Source organism: Rhipicephalus sanguineus, chromosome 3, assembly GCF_013339695.2.
Source record: "Rhipicephalus sanguineus isolate Rsan-2018 chromosome 3, BIME_Rsan_1.4, whole genome shotgun sequence".
Classification (NCBI taxonomy): Eukaryota; Metazoa; Arthropoda; class Arachnida; order Ixodida; family Ixodidae; genus Rhipicephalus; species Rhipicephalus sanguineus.
Window position 1 is genome coordinate 143,600,651 of NC_051178.1, and position 6,303 is coordinate 143,606,953.

Here is a 6,303-nt window from a genome sequence, read left to right on the forward strand (position 1 = left end):
GAGCCGTCCGGCGACCTAACAGCTCGTCACTATGAGTGGGTCATAGTAGGCCTTGAGGCGCTCCACGTTGACAATGTCGCGCCCTCGACGGCGCATGTCCGAAGCTGGTTCGATGGGTTCGATCGAGTAGTTGACCGGGGATGTGCGCTCGACGACCCGGTATGGGCCTTCGTATTTCGGCAGCAGTTTTGAAGAAAGGCCACTTGCAGCGGTTGGGACCGAGAGCCATACGAGCGCTCCAGGGAGGAACGTGGGTTCAGAAGTAGTGGTGCCATCGCGAATGCTCTTCTGCAGCTCTTGTTCCTGCGTCGTAAATGTCTTGGCAAGCTCGCGACACTCTTCAGCGAGCCTGGCTGTGTCAGAAATGGGCGCGCACTCAGATGGATCCGGCTTGTATGGAAGTATCGTGTCGATGGTGTGCGACGGGTGCCTTCCGTACAGTAAGAAGAACGGTGAAAAACCAGTAGTGCTCTGAGGGGCGGTGTTATAGGCGTAGGTGACAAAGGGCAGAATGGCATCCCAATTGGTGTGATCGGCGGCGACGTACATTGACAGCATGTCGCCGAGCGTTTGGTTAAAGCGTTCGGTTAGGCCATTCGTCTGCGGGTGGTAAGCAGTAGTTTTGCGGTGAACAGCATGGCACTCTTTCAGAATGGCTTCCACGACTTCCGATAAGAAGACACGGCCTCGATCGCTGAGAAGCTCTTGGGGTGGACCGTGACGCAGTATGAATCGGTGTAGTAGGAAGGAGGCAACATCGCGCGCTGTAGCCGCTGGGAGGGCGGCGGTTTCGGCGTATCGCGTTAAATGGTCAACAGCGACGATGGCCCAGCGGTTACCAGCCGAAGTCAGAGGAAGTGGTCCATACAAATCGATGCCCACGCGCCCGAACGGACGGTTAGGGCAAGGTAATGGTTGTAGACCTGCTGGCGACACGTGCGTTGCAGGATTTTCGGCGTTGGCAATCGAGGCAGGAGCGAACGAACTTCTGCACGTAGCGGTACATCCCACGCCAGAAGTATCGTTGTCGAATGCGGTGGTAAGTTTTGGATACCCCAGAGTGTGCGCATTGCGGGTCAGAGTGGAAGGCCTCGCATATTTCAGAACGCAGACTGCGGGGTATCACTAGTAGCCACTGGCGGCCGTCGGCGTTGTAATTGCGTCGGTGCAGGAGGTCGTCACGAACGGCGAAATGGTGGGCTTGACGACGCAACGCGCGAGTGGATGGTGTTGCCGTCGGATCAGTGAGCAAGTCGATCAGCGAGGTGATCCATTTATCCTTGCGCTGTTCGGTAGCGATGGTGTGAACGCTGATTGAAGCAACAGCTATGTGAGATACTGAGCAGGGGGCATTGTCGTCAGGCAAGGGAGAGCGCGAGAGGGCGTCGGCGTCAGCATGCTGGCGTCCGTTGCGGTACAGCACGCGGATGTCGTAGTCCTGCAGGCGAAGTGCCCAGCGGGCGAGACGGCCTGAGGGATCCTTCAATGACGACAGCCAGCATAGTGCATGATGGTCGGTGACGACATCAAATGGGCGACCATACAAATAAGGTCGAAACTTTGTAAGGGCCCATATGATCGCCAGGCACTCTTTTTCCGTGACTGAGTAATTGGTCTCGGCTCTGGTAAGCGTACGGCTTGCGTATGCCACGACATATTCGGGGAACCCTGGTTTGCGTTGCGCAAGGACAGCGCCGAGGCCTACACCGCTGGCGTCCGTGTGTACCTCCGTTGGGGCCGTAGGGTCGTAGTGGCGTAGTATGGGAGGAGACGTCAACAAACGACGGAGCTTTGCGAACGCGTCGTCACACTCGGACGACCACGAATTTAGGGGTCCGTTACTTCCAAGGAGCTTCGTCAGCGGCGATATGATGGTGGCAAAGTTTCGTATGAAGCGTCGAAAGTATGAACACAGTCCGACGAAACTGCGCAGTTCTTTGACGGACGTAGGTTTGGGAAATTCGGCCACGGCCCGAAGCTTGGCCGGATCGGGAAGGATTCCGTCTTTGGACACGACGTAGCCGAGGATTGTCAGCTGCCGTGCCGCAAATCGGCACTTCTTCAGATTCAGTTGGAGGCCGGCGTTGCTCAAACGGGTCAAGACATGCCGCAGACGTTGGAGATGCGTGGAGAAGTCCGGAGCGAAGACGACGACGTCGTCCAGGTAACACAGGCACGTGTGCCATTTCAAGTTACGCAGAACGGTGTCCATCATGCGCTCGAAGGTCGCGGGCGCATTACACAGACCGAACGGCATGACGTTGAACTCGTACAAGCCGTCGGGCGTGACAAAGGCTGTCTTTGGTCGAGCGTCATCAGCCATGGGTACTTGCCAGTACCCCGAGCGCAAATCGAGAGATGAAAAGAATTCTGCTCCTTGGAGGCTGTCAATCGCGTCGTCGATTCGCGGCAGTGGATAAACATCCTTGCGGGTGACCTTGTTGAGCCGTCGGTAGTCCACACAGAACCGCACAGAACCGTCCTTCTTCGCAACGAGAACAACAGGAGACGCCCATGGGCTGTCGGAGGGCCGAATTACATCGCGTCGAAGCATATCGTCCACTTGCTCGTTAATTACCCGGCGTTCTGTGGGAGACACGCGATATGGACGTTGCCGCAGTGGTGGTTGGGCGCCAGTGTCGATGCGATGCGTAACAGCGGACGTGCGGCCGAGGGATGTTTGCCCGACATCGAAAGAATGACGAAATTCATCCAACAAGCACAGAAGCTGCGAACGCTGGACCGACGTAAGGTTGTCAGCAATGGAGGGACCAAATACATCAGTAGGTGACGAATCAGACGTGGAAACAGCACTGATGGTGCGGGAACTGGTACAGTGCGAGTCATCGGGTGCGTCCAGAACTTGTGCGTCTTCAACGGGTTCCACTTTGCCGAGACATTCCCCTCGAACCAACGTAACAATGCACGGGGATGGGTTGGTAACAAAAATAGCGGTGCTGCCCTGAGTGACTCGCACGGTCGCGAAAGGTACCAGCAACCCTTTCCTAGTGCAGATGCGGGCAGATGGCGAAAGGAGTGCAATGGTGTCGGAGAGACCGGCGCAGTAGACCGACACAGCCGTTGACGAGTTTGGAGGCACTTTCGTATCGTCTTGGACGAGGATCTTGCTCACTGCCGATGGGCTGTCTGTCGGCGTCAAATGTGAGAACGGTGAGAGTTCGATTTCGGCTGGTGCGCAACGAATTACGGCGTCGTGGCGGGAGAGAAAATCCCATCCCAGGATGACGTCGTGAGAGCATGCCGCAATTATGATGAACTCGACGTCGTACAGAACGTCCTGAATGACGACGCGAGCAGGGCATACTGCTGTAGGATGAATACTCTGGGAGCTGGCGGTACGGAGGGACATCCCAGAAAGTGGCGTCATCACTTTTCGAAGTAAGCGGCAAAGTTTTGCGTCCATAACGGATACAGCGGCTCCAGTATCGATAAGGGCCGATGCGCGAACACCGTCCACAAGCACGTCGATTACATTCGATGGACTTCGCTGAGGGCTTTCACAGTTCGATAGCGTCGCAGCCCTTGCCTCCTGGACTGCGACGACTAGTTTTCCTGCTCTCGTGCGACCGAACGTGGCCGCATGGGTGACAGTGATCGACGTCGTGGAGACGGAGAGCGGCGAGTAGCTGGAGGTGGGCGTGACGTCGGCGACATAGGTGGAGGTGGGTCGTAGAATGCACGGCTTGACTGGCTGTTGACAGGTGACGCGACTCGAGGCGGCTGCACGCGTTGACAATAACGTGCCACGTGACCGGCGTAACCGCAAGCAAAGCAGATGGGCCGGTTGTCGGGGGTGCGCCATCGGTTCGCCGGGGTAGGTCCCGCCCATGTCGCAGGACGCGATTGACTGGTCGGCTGCTGAAATGACTGTATGGTGGACAGCAGTCGGGGCCGAGGGATGGCGTCAGCATATGTAGCCGGCACACCCGCCTCAAAGAACGGAGGTCTAGCGGCGGCTTCGGCGTAACTCATTGGGGCAGCCGCAGGAATTACTTGGGGCGTCCTGGCGACAACCTGAGCGTAACTCTGGGGCGCAGGAGCCGGAGGTTGCGGGTGGTACTCAGGCATGACCTCCGCAATTACCTGCTCAGTCGCTCGGCGGAGAGGAGGAAGAAGGGTGGTCGACGACTGTTGAACGTGCTGCGGGTGGGCAAAGGCGAGGAGGGAGACCTGGCGTGCAATTTCCTCGCGCACGAATGACTTGACTTCTGCCAGCAACGCGGCCTGGTAAGTTATTGCCGCCAAGCCAGCAAGCCCTGCGTCGCGTGATGGGGATCGACGGGTCATCGAACGCTGCCGGCGGAGCTCCTCGTAGCTCTGGCACAGCGTTATGACCTCGGCCACTGTGCCAGGGTTTTTGGCGAGCAGCATGGTGAAGGCATCGTCGTCAATGCCTTTCATTACGTTCCGGATCTTGTCAGACTCAGACATGGTCCCGTTGGCCTTCTTACACAAGTCGAGGACGTCTTCGATATAACTTGTGAAAGATTCACCGGCCTGCTGAGATCGTTCACGTAAGCGCTGTTCGGCTTGCAGCTTACGAACTGCTGGGCGGCCAAAGACGCTGATGACGGCGGTCTTGAAATCGGACCAAGTCGCAAAATCGGACGCGTGGTTGTTGTACCACAAGCTTGCTACGCCCGCGAGGTAGAATACCAAGTTGCTTAACTTGCCTTCTTCGTCCCATTTGTTGGGGATGCTGACGCGCTCGTAAATTGCGAGCCAGTCCTCCACGTCGGTGCTATCGGCGCCAGTGAAGATAGGTGGATCGCGTATACGGGGGACACCGGGACATGTGCTCGTTGCGAGAGGAGGCGTTTGCTGGGCGGCGTCGTGAGGCATGGTAGATGGCAAGGTACGGGATCGGAGCTCCAGGGGCATTGACTGGGAGCAGAGCACTCTCCACCAAATTGTTAAGGTGTTTAATAGACAGCACTGAACGGCAATGAGTAATGGCGACAGTCACGGCAAGGCACGAACTCCCTGCGCGAGCGGCGTTCTTTTTCAAGCAACCAAAGAGGACGACCCACTAGAAGGCGCTGGAGAGGGCAACCCATTACCATGTCCCAAGGCTTCTCTACAGGCGGAAAATCTTAGGTTATACAAACGTAAAAAAATAATAACTATAATGGCCAAGTTTTCCCCTTAAAACTCGCGCCCGGATCTCGACAGGAAGATGTCTGAATTAATTTATTCTTTTTTTTATTGCTGGAGGGAGCGGAGTTCTGGGGAATGACGTGTAAGTTTATACCAGTCTAACCATTCGCCTCTTTGTGTGCCATTGCCTAGAATAAAATGATGCATTTACTGCAACACTTTCTTATGTCCGCGCTTATTGTGGGCTGTGAACTTCTGCTCCCCTCGCACTCATTTTCGCAATCCCAGCAATCTATCTGTACAATTATATTTGTACCTCTAACGCTATTACGAGCGTTTTACACAACAAAATACCTTGTGTTATATGCTGTTGACATTTTTTTAGCTCTTGCATTTGCTCTTTGCCTCATTTCTGTCCCATTTTTTTTTTCTGCATTTCTCTGTTGTTTTTTCGAGTTGCCTGTTTTGCCTTCTTTATTTCTGTTCTTTGTGTAGCAAAAGTGAACCATTGCTAAAGCTTGCTCATAAGCGCTCTCGGAAATGAATGAATGAATGAATGAATGAAGAGAGCTAGAGGCCGCGACAAGGAAATAACGTTCCGCTCAGCGGCGCATATTTCGTGATTATACGGGAAAACGTCTCATCTCCCACTACTCTCGAGGCTACAAAATGTGTTCTGATTAGACTAACTGCGGATAAAGCAGTCACGCGAGGGACATGTCTCTGTCAAGGTTACCGTTCTCGAGTTTTCTCCGGCGACTTTCCAAAGCGTGCAATAAACCAAACACGTGACAGGCCCTGCTTGCACGTGAAGGTAACCAGCACGATAGAATGGTAAGCCCGTTGCTCTATGCTAACCACCCATTCTTTCCTTTTATATGTATTCTTCTATTTCCCCTTGCACACGAAATGAGCAGACGTCTTTAATCATAAGACAGCGTCGAGGATCTCGGAAAGGAAAGCTTCAAAGCGGCGCCTCGGCTGTTGAACACCTGACCTTGTTTGGCGATGTGTCGCATATTGCCAAATGTCACCGCTGTGCGCGGCGTCGGAGCCATGAAGGCGCCGTAGCCACGGTGCATCCTTCCGCGTGCTACACAATGATTCGCTGAAAGAGACAGGTGCATCATCCCTCTTATATGCCACCCCTCACGCCTGTGGAGGATCGATCGAAACCACAATAAA